Consider the following 16,629-nt stretch of genomic DNA (forward strand, 5'->3'; position numbering starts at 1 on the left):
CTATTATCTAATACTTTATACTTGAACGAGAAAATTGTCATCTCTGTCTGTGAATTCCACCACGTGCTTTCCAACAGTTGCAATATCTGAAAGGCTGACACAGCAGACTGCTCTTTGTGGGAATTCTTACAAATGGGAAACTAACAAAATCTCTTCCAGGCTGGCTAGCCAGATGCTCAGCTCTGAGAACATCTTGGCAACTTTACCAGGAGGCTGCAAGAGTCTTTATTTCAATTTATCAGCGTATTTCTCTAACGCTTTCTAGTCCTCCTACAGAATGCAGCATGGCCTCGCGTCTTCAGCGGCAGCTTATAGAGCGCTTTGTGTGGCTACAGAGGAGAAAGGATTCAGGACCAAATGCAAACCAATGACCAAAAGAGAAAGAAGCAATTCATAGTGAGTGAAGTCACTGTTCAGATATGCTTCACTTCTTTTCTCTTGAACTAATCTTTCTGCTTTCAGTGTGTAAATGAGTGTGTGTGTGTGTGCATATGTGTGCACATGTGCATATGTGAGCATGTGTGTGTGCATGTGTTTGCAAGTACATGCTCGTGTGTGTGCATACATGTCTGCACATGTGCATGTGTGTGTGTATGTGTGTGTGTGTTTGTGTGTGTTTGTGTGTGTATGTGTGTGGTGTATGCATGTATACATCTATGTATGGTATGCTCATCCAGTGGGTGCATGTGGAGGTCAGAGATGAAATATGTTTCTCAATCCTTTCTCTACCTTATTCTTAAACATTTTTGTTTGTCTGTTTGTTTGTTTGTTTATCCCATGCGATTGCTATGTGATGTCCATTTCATCTGTCTCATTTTCCATCCAGGGTGGCTCTGTGACCCCCTGAGACACAGACAGGACTGAGCCCTTAAGGCTTCGCAGCTCTCTACTCTCTGTGAAGGCAACCTGGGAAGGCATTGCCTGAGGCCTTGAATTCAAACCTCAGCAGTGAGGGGGAAAAAAAGTATTGTGTGAATCAATAAAACATTTGTGTTAATGTGCCTTGTAATCTAAGAAGCTATATGGTGATATTGTCATCACCCTCTAAGAGAAAAAATATTCTTTAATTACACCTGTTTCTTTAATGTGTGTGGCGAGGCGTGCACGCTGAGGCAAGTATGTGAAGGTCAAAGGTCAACTTGGGACGTAGCACAAAGGAAGAGAGCAAGGATGAAGGAAGATGGGGGCGGGGGAGGGAGAAGCCCCAAGAGCTAGCTCGCGACTAGAAACATGGCCATGCTTGTTTCCTGTGTCACCGTTTCTCTCTCTTCTCCAGAGAAGACGGTCCCTCTTGTTTCTAAAATGTGTCCGGTGAGCTCTGCGGGGTAATATCCGGCCACTGTAGTCTCCGCCTCCCATTGCTACTCAGCTGAGTGTGTTCTGGTTCTTGTCTTCCGTCCTTGTTGCTGCTGTTTTGTTTTGAGACTCTTGTTGCCCAGCCTGGTCTTGAGTTTGCTGTGTAGACAAGGCTGGCCTGGAACTCCTGATCCCCATGCCTCCACCCAGTGCCCGTGCTAGTATTGCACCAGCTTCTTTGAACTCTTTGTGGCTTGAAATTGAGCAAAACCAAACCTAATTTTGCCCTACTAAGTGTGCCTCTACCAGGTGCCGTGGCATACACCTGTCATCCCAGCACTCGGGAGGCAGAGGCAGGTGGATCTCTGTGAGTTCCAGGCCAACCTGGTTTACAAAGTGAGTCCAGGACAGCCAAGGCTACACAGAGAGACCCTGTCTCGATGTTCTGCCCCTCGCCCCAAATCCACCTCCCAACATTCTGCCTTAAATATGCTACATGAGACCCTATTGAGAGAGAGAGAGACAGAGAGAGAGACAGAGAGCGAAGAGAAAAGAAAGAGTTTAAAAATATGCCTAAAATAAGCTTTGTATGCTTGAAATATCAACTAGTGCCAGCCTGGGTCTTGGGCCTCTTTTCTTCCAAATAAATTCACTGAATGAAATGAGAACCTCTGGCCACCAGAACCACTCGCGCCAGTAACTGCGGTGACCCTCAGCGGCTTCATGGTAGTCGACAAGCAGTCAAGCCCCGTTCAGGTGCATTGTGAAACCACACAGCCAGCTTTCTCTCTTAAGGACCAAGCGCCCTAGCCAGGGTGCATGCTCGGTCAGCATCATAAAAAATTGGTCCTGCATTCTCCAGCCTCTTAGTCTACTGCAGGAGCCCCTCACTCTTTCCTGTTGGAGGCAAATGAGCTAAATTCTGCGGTATATAGTCCTGGGTAGGGTTGCTTTACAAAAGAAAAAAGAAAAGAAAGCACAAACTCCGCTTTCATTTTTGAGCACACAAAAGCTACCCAGGAGGTGTAAGGTGGTTTTTGCAGTTGGCCTGGGTGGTTTCCTTTGTTTCATGTTGTTTAGTGTTTCTTTAATAAACACACTCAAGTTCTTACTCCATAGACAATGGCAGAGCACAGTAGGCCACCAGGTGCCACTCTGGCATGGCAGAATGCCTCTCTTGCCCAGTAAGCGCTCACCAGGCTCTCTTGATGAAGAAGAGTGAGAACGATGGAAAGAAGGGCTCCAAATTGGAATGGATCTTGAGTTTTCCACTTGTGACTTCCAAAGGAACCAACAGAGTCCTTGGGTTCACAGAGGTGATGGCTAGCTACTCTGCATAAACTGTTTTTTACAAATATTTTCTCACAATCTATCTCAAGAAATAATCAAATTAAATGTTCAGTGGGTGCTTTGCATAACCTCCTTTAATAGTGTTCTGCAGCTTGATTAAGTATTTTACAAAATTTCTACGTTGAGAGTGTTAAAAGTAGCACTGGCTTTTCTTCTTCCAAAAATAATACAGGCTATTGGTAGGCAATGCGGAAAATACAGATAAACCCAAATTAAAAAAAAAAAAGAAACAAAGAAACTCACTAATGACCTCAGGAACTAGAGATGGTAATGTGGCTGTTTAGATTCTATGTGTGTGCATTTTAATCTTTTTCTGTGTGTGCACACATGTGTTTCACAGAAATAAAATTGCATTGGTTATAACTTTTGTATATCTACCCCTTGTTACCTTAACATACTATGAATATTTAAATATTCCTATTACATATTCATGACGGGGGGGGGCTGGAGAGATGGCTTAGTAAGAGCACTTGCTCTTGCAGAGGACTCCTGTTCAATTCTCTGCCACCCACATGTCTCACAGCCATCCATAACCCCAATTCCAGGGGATACAGTACACTTACATGTGATGCACATGCCTGCAGGCAGGCAAAACATTCATATACACAGCATAAAATAAACATTTAAATTTTTAAATATTCAAAATTTTACATCGGCATTCCGTTGTTGCCAGTTTTTGCTCTTTAATTCAATGCCTTGAGTATCTGTACGACTAAGTCTTTGCACACAGCTACTGGACAAGATTTCCATCTGGGTAAACAGCTCCAAATGGAACTGCTGGGTCAGCAAGTCTGCAGCGTGTTACTGCTTACGGTATGTGTTGCCAAGGCACTCCTCAAAGGCTGTAGTGACTTTCTTCCCAGCAGTGGTATGAGGTGGTGGTCATTTTCCACACTTGCAGCAGGGTCACGTGTTATTAGTCTGGGAACTCAATGTTTTTGTGTTAGTGAAGAAATGTCAAAGCTCTGCTGTAGATACTTAGACTGCACTGGGGCCAAGGAGAAGAGCAGAGGAACTGATGATGTTACCAACCTCTCATTTCCTCTCTATCTCTCTAGGTACAGAGGTGCACATAATTTCTTAAGTTGCTAAAATTATGTAAGAAGTGATGGCGAACAGTATAGTTCAGTACAATTGTGTTCCAGAACCATTGAAAGCTAATCTCATTAAATCGTCACAGCCCTATATAATAATAGTGCCCTTCATATTTAGTGTCCATTTCAGTTTTAATTTTTGGAGACAATGTCTCATATAGCCCAGCTGGCCTCAAACTTTTTATGAAGTGCAAAATGACCCTAAACCTCTGCCTGCACGTAGAGTGCTAGAGCTACCAACATATGCCGGCAGGCCCAGTTTCTGCAGTGCTAGGCATCAAACCCACGGCTTCAGGCATGCTAGGTCTGCACTACTGGCTGAGCTCCATTCCTCCATCTTTTTTTTTTTGTTTTGTTTTGTTCTTTTTGTTTTAAATGTATTTTAAATTAGCATACAACGTAATGGCTCCCACTGTGGCATTTTCACACTTATTTCCCATCATATTTTATCAGTATTTAGCTCCTCTCCCACTGCTATCCTCCATGTCCCTTGACCCTGGCTTACTTCTCTTCCTCCCCAAAATACACCCCTTCTGCTTTGATGCCACATGCATTTCATTACCCTCTCTCTCCTCCATTTTTTAGTATTTCATTCTTGCTCTCCCAGTCCCTTTTCTACTTTCACGACTTACACACACATTCTCTCTCTCTCTCTCTCTCTCTCTCTCTCTCTCTCTCTCTCTCCATTTAAATTCCATATATGAAAGAAAACATTCCTCCTTTGTCTTTCCAAATCTGTTTTATTTCACTTAACGTAATGATCTTCAGTTCGATCCATTTTCCTGAACATGTCATTACTCCTTTATTTGTGGCTAGAAAGAATTCCATTGTGCATCCCTAATGCTAGCCTTCAGCTTATGCATTACGTACCACATTTTCTTTATCCATCCCTCCACTGATGGGCATCTAAGCTGATTCTATTTCTTAAATCATGAATAGTGTAACAATAAACACGGATAACATAGTACCCAGTTTTGTTCTGTTTTTTGTTTGTTTTGTTTTTTCGAGACAGGGTTTCTCTGTGTAGCCTTGGCTGTCCTGGACTCACTTTGTAGACCAGGCTGGGCTTGAACTCACAGCAATCTGCCTGCCTCTGCCTCCCAAGTGCTGGGATTAAAGACGTGTGCCACCATGTCTAGCTCGTATCCAGTTATTTAATGTTCTTATTATGTGTGCATGCGTGTGTGCGTGCGTGCGTGCGTGTACACATCCTCACATGCCACAGCACACACACGGAGGTCAGAAGACGACTCACAGGAGCTATTCTTTCCTTCGCCTACACAGGTCTTGGAGACCGAACTCAGGACATCAGGCTTGGCAGCAAGCACCTGTACTGGCTGAGCCATCTCACAGTAAAATTGAGTAGAGAAGTTAGACACCTGGCCTTCGCAGCAGTGCTGATGTGAGCTCCAAGATGGATCTCCATTCACCATCCACCACTGAGGAAGAGCAGCTTTACTAAAGGCAGAACACATATCCCTCCACAGAGGATGCTCTGCATTTAATGAAAACTGTGCTTGTGTATACAATTACCCGGATGACTAAATAAGCTGGTGGAAAAAAAGAGAGAGAAGCAGTTGTTTTCCTATTAAATGATTTCAAATAAAACATGTAGACACTCTCCTCTTCAGGAGTCAGGTGTCAGCCCTCCTTCCCTTTGAGCATGGGGTGGGCTTAGTGACATGAGAATGAGGAAACAATGACATTAGAGAGGAGGGACCTGGGGGCTCCACCGTAGCCACATCATCCAGGTATCACCACTGAGAAATCGTGATGCCCTATCTTTGACAATGCTGTGACAAGAAGAGCATGTCTGCTCTGGTCTCAGCCCCATAACCCATAACCTTAACCTCATGGTGAGAAAAGAGCATAAGATGAGTCCAGATTGAGGGAGATCTGCTAAGCCTCTGGCCAGTACTCCTCAAAACTGCTAAGGTAGGAGCCGAAGAGATGGGCCAGACGCTCAGTCACACACTCATACACATTGTCCTGCTTGGTGGTTTTGTTGATTTGACACAAGTTAGAGTTGTCTGGGAAGGGGAACCTCAGTTGAGAAAATGCCTCCGTCAGATTGCCTGTATGCAAGCCTGTAGTGACTGTTCTTGATTAATAATGAATATGGGCAGACCCAGCCTATCTGGGCAAGTGGAGGCATGGGACGATCCCATCCCTGGGCAGGTGGTCCTGAGTTATACTGGAAAGCAGGCTGAGTAAGCCATGAGTGAAAAAAACCATTAAGCAGTATTTTTCTGTGACCTCTGCTTTGGTTCCTGCCTTGAGTCCTCATCCTGACTTCTCTCAGTGGTGGAGTGTGACCTGAGACTTGTAAATGAGATAAACCCTTTCCTCCTCAAGTGGCTTTTGGTCATGGTGTTTTATCACAGCAACAGAAACCCTAAGACAGACATAAAGCAAGTATAAATAAGTCTTTTTTAAACATTATCAAGGTTACTGGAGCTGGGACTATAGCTCAGTGCAGAAACCAGGTGTGGTGGTCTACACCTATAATGCCATTACTCCAAAGGTGGAGCCAGGAGGATCAGGAATTCAAAGTCATCCTTGGCTACGTAGTGAGTTCAAGACCATCCTGGGTGGGGAGCTGGAGAGATGGCTCAATGGTTAAGAGCACTGCCTGTTCTTCCAGAGGTCCTGAGTTCAATTCCCAGTCACCACATGGTGGCTCACAACCATCTATAATGTGAGCTAATGCTCTCTTCTGGCTTACAGGTGTACATGGAGGCAGAGCACTGTATACATAATAATAAATAAATCTTAAAAAAAAAAAAAAAAGACTAGCCTGAGTCACATACAGGACACCATCTGTCAAGAATAAGTGTTGTCTGGACCAAGCAACTGTCATCTTGGGGCATTTAGCTGCACTCTCTTGAAAAAGGTCATCCCAGCTGGGTTTATTGTTAATTTACACTCCTGCCCGAGGGGTGGACTAGAGCAGGAGAGTCTTGCCTGAGTATCCAGCTGTCTCATACCATCTGGGACTGCTGCCGGGGGCGTGGGAGAGGTGCTGGAGCACATCAAGGAAGAGTAGACTGGTGGAGCTCCATGCAGGCAAGCTATGGGGAAGCCCTCACCCCTGCTACATAAGGCTTCTCAGGGGCGGGTGCCAACACCCCTGCACTCTCACACCTGATCTCAGTAAGAAGCCCAGGAAACTCACTGGTTCCCCAGAGTGAACTCTGGCACAATTGTGCCTCGGTTTTGTTATTTCAGAGTGTGGGAGGAAGGGCAGAAAAAAATCCCTGGGAGCATCTCAAACAAACCAACACACAAAAAAATGTCAAAGTTCTGAAAAGGAAGGACTGAGAAATGTAGGAGTAAAGAATACATAATCAGGAAAGAAACGTGTGGTTCCACAGTGGAGAGTGGGACAGAGGAGGGGCAAAACTTTTTTTTTTTTTTTTTTTTTTTGGTAGAAAAACTAGAGAAATCTAAATAAAATCTGTCGTCAATAGTAATATGCCATTGTTAGTTTGTGTGCCATGGTAACCCGCAATGTCACCATTAGGCATACGTCACGCATCATGGAGGTAACCGGGAATGACCAGTATTAGCATGGCAACTGTTCTTTAAGTCTAGAATCATTGCAAAATAGATGGGGTTGGTTTGTTTTGAAGGTTGCGCTTGCTTCAGTGTGATCACCACCACTACTGTGATGAAGGAGACAAGGTGCAGCTGCAGCAGGCTTTCTGGACCACATGGCCTGAGCCTGCCTCTCCTCTTCTTGACATTGCTTGCCAGCATCCATCTGGCGATGACAGACAGGGCAGGCAAATGGTCTTGAAAGCCTGTTCTTCCTGCTAGGACTGACTGGCTTTATAGTCTCTGTGGGACTGAATGCAAGGACCCTGGTGTTGGTGATTCAATGCTTGTAACTGGTTCTTTCTGATTGTCAGCAAGCAGAAGAGGTATGTGGTGGCTGTGCTGGGGTTGACCTCAGGATCACCAATACAACACTGTCTGTTGTCTTCGGGCAGCCATTTCTCTAGCATCTCCTTGGAGCAGGAGCCCAGACTGTTTCTCCAGTTACAAAGGCCAAGTCATTGGGACAAAGGGCACAATGGTTGTGTCATTGTGGGGAATTTGTAAGAGCAAACGGCAAGCTTGTGTCTGTTTCCTCCACATTTGAAAGAGGCTACTCACAGATTCACTGGCTGGCAAAGCTCTCCAGCACTTTGTCATCTGCTAGGCTATTTATTTTAATAACTCGTGAGCATCTATGCATGTTATTAATTATTCCACAAATCTTACACAAACATGATCTCCTTAAAATGGCTAAATATGTGACACATCAAAGGGATAGCCATAGGTTAATTAGTGTGTATAAAATGCCAAGATACACATAAAAGAAAACATTGGTAGGTACAGATATTAGATAGATAATGATATAGATGTGGATTGCTTTCATTTTGATAGGATACAACATAATAAGCCAGGCGTGGTAGTGCACATCTTTAATCCCAGCATTCAGGGAGACAGAGGCAGGTGGATCTCTGTGAGTTCAAGGCCAGCCTGGTCTATGAAGCGAGTCCAGGACAGCCAAGGCTACACAGAGAAACCCTGTCTCAAAAACAAAAACAAACAGAAAACCAAACTTCCTCCAAAATACAACATAATATTTTTCTTTTATGTTTAGTGTATGTTCATATATGTATGTAGGTGGAGGTCAAAATTGCCTATCTTCCTCAATAGAAGCATGAAAGTGTGTGTACTCATGCGTGCATGGGTGCATGCATATCTGTGTATGCGTGTGTATGTGTGTGTGTTTCTCCCTGAACTCAGTACTCATGGATTGACCAGGTTGACTGATCGTTGGCCTCTAGGGATCAGCCTGTCACTGACCACTTACTCTAGGCTTACAGAGCACCTAACAACACCCACTTTTTCTCACATGGATGCTGGTAATATAATTCAGGTCCTCTAGCTGGCACGGTGGGCATTTTTCTGACTTATTTCCACAGAAACCCACCCCCCCCTTTTTTTTTTTTTAAATTTTATGATGTGAAGAGGGGATGTGGGAGTTTATAAGCTTCATTGAAGATAGAATTCCATCTTCTGGCAGGAAGCATTTCTCTCCTTACACAGTGTGGGTACAGAAACTCAAACTCAAGAAGTCAAGCTTGGTGGTTAAGCACACTTATTGGCTGAACCATCTTCTTCCCCTTCTAGAAACTTCTAAAGTTTGGACTTCATTAGTTGAGTTTTGCTAGATTATGTGGCACAATGACCTCAAAGGTCTTTGCAGCTTATAGCAACAGATGTTCCTTTTAGGGGTCAGTTGCTGTGAGCTGGCTGCCTCAGCTCTCATCCAGGCTGCAGGATGGGAACAGATCTGAGTGACTAATCAAGGACTCAGGCTAAAGTGAAGGCCCAGACAGGGGACAGTCCCTTCTTGGGTCAGAGGCCACAAGGGCAAAAGGTCAGGGGAGACTCATATTGCCTATAGAATGGTGTGCTCAGCTGTGCTATGCTGTCCCATCTGCTCATAGTTAACCTATTTTTCAAAGCAAATTGAAGAGCCACACCCAAGCCAGGTAAGTTTCTCCACACTGTAGAGGCAACAGGAAGGAGGGAATAGCTGTTGTTTTTCTTGAGTCTAGGACGTATCATCCATAAAGTCGGTGTCATAATAAATTCGATTTCGTAAAATTATGAGGAGTAGTCTTGACAAAGGACTGGTGTGCTGGTCAGTTTTTAGCAATTTGACACAGAGTGGAGTCATCTGAGAAGAGGGAACCTCAACTGAGGCGATGCCTCTGTCAGATTAGCCCATATTCAAGCCTGTGGAGAATTTACTTGATTGAGGACTGATGTGGAAGGGCCCAGTCTACTATGGGCGGAGCCATCCTCGGCGAGGCGGTCCCAGTCCGGGGTGTGGGAGAAAGCAAACCAAGCAAGCCAGGAGGAACACGCCAGTCTCTACGGCCTCTGTTTCAGTTCCTGCCTCAAGTTCCTGCCCTGTCATCCTTCATGGCCGGAGTACAACTGTAAGTGGAAATAAACCCGTTCCTCCCCAAGTTGCTTTTGGTTGTTGGGTTTATCACAACACTAGAAAGCAAACTAGAAAAATTAGAAAGAAGGAAGACAGAGGCAGAAAGTAACGACATAAAATGAAACTTTCCAATGTGAATTTTGACTTAGAGACATAGAACTCCTTTAATGCCGCAACCACAGGGGATCTTTTCTCCCTCACTTCATCCTGTGTAGCTCTCTTCTCTTCCCTCCTCCTCAGTTCGGCGACTCTCTCCAGTTCTTGGAATGTTGGGATTGATGGTCTGGAACTTGAGCAGGAAGTGGGTGAGCCAACAGAAGATTAAACATGCCTGGTTCGGTTATCTCGCTTGATATAATACCATCTCCCCCCAAATGTGGGGGCTAAAAGTGACAGCCGTGGCTTTATCTCCCACACTTCTCCAGGGTTAGTGGGAGCTCAACAGGAAGAGTCTTTGTGCTGGCTCCTCCGCCCCTGGAACTCCTCTTGTGGCTGCCCTCAGATAGCCGGGCATGGTTGGGGGCTGAACAGCCAAGACGGCATCACCCCCATCTCTACTAAAAGATGGAGCATGGTTGATTTGCTTGGACAGTCAGTCTTCTCTCTGTCTCTGTCTGTCTGTCTGTCTGTCTCATTTAGCCTCATTATATAATCCCCTCCAGCAGGATAGCAGGACCTGATTTATCTGCTCAAGGCTCCAAAATGTGTCAAAGCAGAAACTGCCACGCCTTCAGGCTGAGACCCAGAATAGGCAAGGGGCCACTTGTGCCACTTCCAGTGATTAAAGTTAGTCCCAGGGCGAGTCTGAGTTAGTGGAACAGGGGAGCTACAGCAGTGTGAGCACGTATCAATCCGCTGAGTTCATCTGGTGTAGATCATTAAGCTTAGTGTTTAAGACTGTGACCACTTGGGATTAAATAACCTAGCAGGGGCTCATCCATGGGGAAAACTGATTCTCCCTCTCACAGTGCCCATTGATTGTAAAGCTTCGTCTAAGGCAATGGTTCTCAACCCGTGTGTCTCGCCCCCGCCCCACTCCCACCCCCTGCCCCGGCAAAACTCTATCTCCAAAAATATTTACTTTACAACTCATAACAGTAGAAAAACTAAAGTTATGGAGTAGCATGTGGGAAAGATTAAGCTTTGACACAGGTGGAAGCAGTCTTGGTGGGCTTTACCCTTGGGGCACCCCATGAATACCTTGTGACTGACTTGAGTGGAGACATCTTGGGCCTGGAATTCAGGAAGCAGACCGGGGAACCCCAACTGGGCTATTGTTTTTCTAATTGACCCTCAACGGGAGAAGGAGATCACCCTTCCCATGTGACTCAGGCAGGTGGGGAGGAGAGAACAACAAGTTCAGCCTGGGCTGGAGAGTGTGTGGAGCAGCAGACCGGCTGGACCAGCACGTGGGCCAGAGAGACACCTAAGGACCCGTCCCGTGGAACGGATACCGGAAGGTTCACTCTTTTGTCCCTTTAACCTTTTTTCCTTCTTGTGTAAGCTAGTTGGGTTGTATAATAAAGTTTAATTATTAAGAAACAGAGCCAACAGTAGCAACTAAAATAATTTTATGTCACCACAACATGAGAAATTGTGTTAAAGGTTCGCAGCATTAGGAAGGTTGAGAATCATTGACCTACGGGGTGGGGCCTAGGGAAATTTCCCCCACCCATGTGGGCCTGTTGACTAGGGTGGTCTTTAGGCAGGTCTTGTTTGTGCAATTGTGTGGTTGAGATTTTGAGGGTGCAGCATCTGTAGTGTTTAGAAGACAGTCTCTCAAATCCAGCAAACTGGTCCTCTGGCTTTCACAGTCTTTCTGGCCCCTCTTCTGCAATACTCCTTGAGCCTTAGATGTAGTATTGTATAGTAGATATTATCCACTGAGGCTAGGCATAGGCTATAGTCATTTACTCTCTCCATTTTGATCAGTTTTATGTACCTCTGCCCCCCCCCCAAAAGATTCTTTGATGACAGCGAGAACTACACTTATCTGTGGGCACAAGGGACGAGTATTGTACTATTGGGGATAACTCCCCTGGCCAGTGGTTGTCCTGGTTTCCAGTGGCTTCAGGCTTTACAACTGAGTAGGACTCTTGATTTTTTTTCTCCCTTGGCAACTTGAAAAGCACTTTCTGATGAAAGAGAGCCAGTTGCTAGAAGGGCAGCTCAGTCATGAAATGCCAAGGCTCTCAACCAACAAGCCAAGAGAGCTGGGCCTGAGTGGGGGCTTCCAGGCGAGGTCCGGCTCAGTTCCTCTAAGTCCTCCTGTGTCTAAGCATCTTCAGCAATCTTACCTTGACGATCTGGGAAGCAACCAATGGTAATAGCTTATATTGTTTGGGGTGTCTCTTGGAGCACCCTGACTAACCAACTACCAGAAGGGAAGTTTCCCATGCCCGGCACTGGGGTTATGACAGCCACTCTAATGTGTTACAAAGTCACAGCCACTTGTGCTTCTGATTTGTGTATGAATATTTTTATACACTTATATTTTCTATGTAACTTTGCTGGTAGTTTTTTTTTTTTGTTGTTGGTGGTGGTGGGTTTTGTTTTGTTTTGTTTTGTTTGTCAACTTGACCCAAACTAGGGTCATCTAGGGAAAGAGAACCTCAATTGAGAAAATGACTCCATTAGGTTGTCCTGTAAGTCAGTCTCAGGAGCATTTAAAAAATATATATATTATTAATGATTGTTATGAGAGGGTTCAGACCACTGTGGGCAGTGCCACCCTAGGTGGGGGTTCTGGGACAAATGAGGAAAGTAATAGAAGTGAGGTGAGGGAGCGAGCCAGTAAGCAGCACCTCTCCATGGCCTCTTTAAAAGTCCAGAGTCTCTCAACTCTGGGCTGTGGACAAGGTTCCTGAGGATGACACCTGAGGTTGTATCAGGCCTTTACACACAAGCACATATGTGCCCATGTTCCATTATGTGCACATGTAAACACAAAGAATGAGAGAGGGAGGGAAGGAGAGAAAAGATTTTGTTTGTTTTTGTTTTTTGAGGCAGAGTTTCTCTGTGTAGCCGAAGCTATCTAAGAACTCTCTCTCAGACCAGGCTGGTTTCAAACTCAGAGATTTGTCTGCCTCTGCTTCCCAAGTACTGGGACTAAACATGTGCGCCACTACTGCCCAGCTGAGGTTTTGTTTTGTTTCTAAGCAGCATAGTCTTGGAGCCAACAGTTAGACACAAGTGTTAGGCCTCTTGAAGAGCCAGGTTTATATTGGGCTTTTAGAAGCTCACCCAACAGCTTGTTTCTTTGGCCTTTACGATAATTCCTTTTAGACATCTATATCTCTTCTACCTAAATTAGCTCGATTCTGTTGTTTTCATGCAAAAGCCCTGCGTAATTTCAAGAGACTATTTTTTTCATGTTTGGAGCTATAACAAAACTGCCTTACACTGAGTAACTTAGAAACCACAGAAGTTGATTTTATTTTTCAGATTTATTTTTGAGTATATTATTTTTGGGCTGTGTGTGTGTGTGTGTGTGTGTGTGTGTGTGTGTGTGTGTGTGTGTGTGTGTGTGTGTGTATAACATTTGGACTTACTGTTAGAAGAAGCCAGAAGAAGCTGTAAGATTCCCTGGGGGTGGGATTGTGAGCCACCATGTGGGTGCTGGGATAATCCAGGCCCTCTGGAAGAACAGTTAAGTCCTCGTAACCATTGAAGCTGCTCTCTGGCCCAAGTTTCCCCCTCCCCACATCCTTTTCACTTTTGCTTGTTTTAGAGACAGAGTGCCATGTAGTCTATGGCTCTAGTCTCTGAGCACTGAAATGATGAGCACCACCACCAGCATGTTCCTCTGTAGGAATAATTAGCCTTGCATTTACTATGTTTTAAAAACAAACTGAAGCCAGGTGGTCCCAGCGCTCAGGAGGCAGAGACAGCCGGATCGCTATGAGTTGCAGGCCAGCCAGGGCTACACAGAGAAACACTGCCTCAAAAACCCAAAACAAACAAACAAACAAACAAATAAATAATAAAAGTGAACTGAGTGTGGCAGCGTATGTCTGAAAGTGCAGCACTTAAAAGCTAGGCAGGGGAACTGCTACAAGTTTGAGGTCCTCCTGGGCTACATAATGAGTGATTTCTATGATTTATTTATTAATTCACTTTCAAGGCAAGGTTTTATTACGTAGCCCTGGCTGGCCTGGATTTGCCTGCCTTTGCCTCCAAAATGTTGGAACTAAAGGTGCACACAGCCTTGCCTGGCCTTATTTTTAAAGTGTGTGTGTGTGTGTGTCTGTGTGTGTGTGTGTGTGTGTACATGTGCATGTGTGTGGATGCACATGTGAGTGTAAGTGCTGGGAGAATCTTGGAAGAGGGCATTGGGTCCCTTGGAGCTAGAGTTACGGGCAGTTGTGAAGCCCCTGAAATGGGTCCTGAGAATTCACCCTGGGTCCTCCGCAAGAGCAGGATGTTCTCTTAACATCTCTCCAGCCTCCATGGATGATTTCCTACAGGCCAGCAATTAAGTAGAAAAGATGCACTAGCTCTTTAAACTTTTTTGAAAAAGATTTATTTTTATTTTATTAGATGTATATGTTTCACCTGCCTATGTGTACATGCATCTCGTGTATTCCCAGTATTTGAAGAGACCAGATCCCTTGCAAATGGAGTTTGTGACAGAGGGCTGTGAGCCTCCATGTGGATGCTGGGAGCAAAGCCAGGTGCTCTACAAGAGCAGCAAGTAGTTTTCATCACTGCGTGTCTCTCCAGCCCCCTTGAGCTTCTTTCGGGAGCTCCACCTTCATCTCTTGTTATTTCTTGAAGGTCCCAACTGCAAGTCACCACTGTCTTTGGGATAAGGGATCAACACAGGAATGCCAGGAGACAGAAACATCCAGACCTTGGCATCAGGAGGCCAAAGGTTCCCTGTTTGTCTTGCGGCAGAGTCCTTACTGGAATCCTCCACGTTGGGAAAGAGTTATCTTTTTAACAAAAGAGATAAGCATTCCAAACAAGTTGACATTTAAGTAATGATAAGAGGCTTTTAATACTTTATAAGTCATCCAGCTTAAGTCTTTTGGAAAACAAATCGAGTTAACTACAGCTGACACAGTAGCTGTTCTTTAAAAGAAATATGTACTTTGGGGGATTTACCTCGAAAACCTGTGCTTGGAAAGGGTCTTATGATTGTCAGATGCTTAAAAACCTCAGCAGGCTAGTCACATCTCAAAACAAAACATCACATTTCTGCACATTCAAACAAAACAAAAGACTTTGGAATTTTCTAGCATGTTTTAAACATGTTAAAAGCATAAGAATCAATCAACTTCCATCAACTGGTAAGAATGAATTAGCTGGCCTCAGAGAAAAATAAAATTTTCAACTAAGTAAATTTAACAAAACACAAAATTATTAGATATTAAAGTGAGTATTATGATTTGATGATCTTAATCAATAATTCATTCATAGAACTTATTGTTGATTTTTTTTTTTCTTCTTGAAGAAGAATGAAGCAGTGACTCCCCTCCCTTCACACACCCCAGTCTTTGGCAACCACTATTCTACTTTCTTGCTGGGAATTTGAACATTCTATATAGCACACAAATAGAGCCATACGCTACGGTCTGTTGTATCTGGCTTCTCTCACTTAGCAGAATATTGTCAAAGTTCATTCCTTTGTTTTTAGTCATATTTCATTATGAGCCACCCTACCCATCGTCTCAGCTCCTGGGAAGGGCCTGAAGGCATAAGGGTTGCATAGTGAGATATTCTCTCAAAACAACAACAAAAAGAAGTAAATTAAAAAGTCATTATTTGCCAGGCCGTGGTGGCACAAGCCTTTAACCCTAGTACTCAAGAGGCAGAGGCAGAGGCAGAGGTAGAGGCAGAGGCAGAGGCAGAGGCAGAGGTAGAGGCAGGCAGATCTCTGTGAGTTAGAGGCCAACCTGGTCTACAAAGTGAGTGCAGGAGAGCCAGGGTTTCACAGAGAAACCTTGTCTCAAACAAACAAACAAACAAACAAACAAACACAAAATAGCTGTTCTTTCTTTCTAATAGTATTTCCCTTTAATTATGTAGAAAAGGAAGGAAGGAAAGAAGGAATGAAGGAAAAAGGAAAGAAAGGAAGGAAGGAAGAGAAAAGGAAAAGCATTACAGGAGCAGGCTATAGCTCTGTGGCTGAGGACTTGCCTAGCATGCTCAAGGCCCTAAATTCACCTGGCTAATCCCCAGCACCACAAAGAAAATAAAGTGCTCAGATTTACTAATTTAAAAATCCATTTGTAATACAAACTTAACCATTTGGAATGCTAGCCTGACAGGTGGTGTAGGATAGGGCTGAGCCATGAGAAGCCCAATAACTTAATATAAGGTTCTTCCGGGAAGATGGCTCCATCGGTAAGTTACGTTCTTGCCACACGAGCATGGGAACTTGAGGTCAGGTCCCTAGAAGCCACTTAAAAAGCCAAGTCCCCATTCAGCGAGACACCCCTGTCTCCAAAAATAATGTAGACAGAGATTGAGGAAGATACCCCACATTGACCTTTGCCCTCTATGCACATACATGTGGGAGAGCACACCTGTGCACATGTCACACATGTCTATACAAATCTCATACATAGGCATACACTACATATATGCACTACATATATGCAAAACATAAGGGTTATGCACAGTGACCTGGTTAGTTTGAACTGTCAACTTGACACACCCCAGAGTCAACTGAGGAAATGCCTAGGTTGGCCGTGTGGGTATGTCGGTACAGGATTGTCTCTAATCGTTAATTCATGTAGGAGGGCCCAGCACACTGCAGGCAGTGCCGTCCCTACAGCTGTACAAGAAAACTAGCTGAGTATAAGCTGGGCTGATCTGTATTTCTTCGGCTGTGAGGTCAGTTCCTTGGTCAGCAAGGAATAGAACCATGCCTGCTTC

The sequence above is a fragment of the Acomys russatus genome, chromosome 1, assembly GCF_903995435.1.
Source record: "Acomys russatus chromosome 1, mAcoRus1.1, whole genome shotgun sequence".
NCBI classification, from domain to species: domain Eukaryota; kingdom Metazoa; phylum Chordata; class Mammalia; order Rodentia; family Muridae; genus Acomys; species Acomys russatus.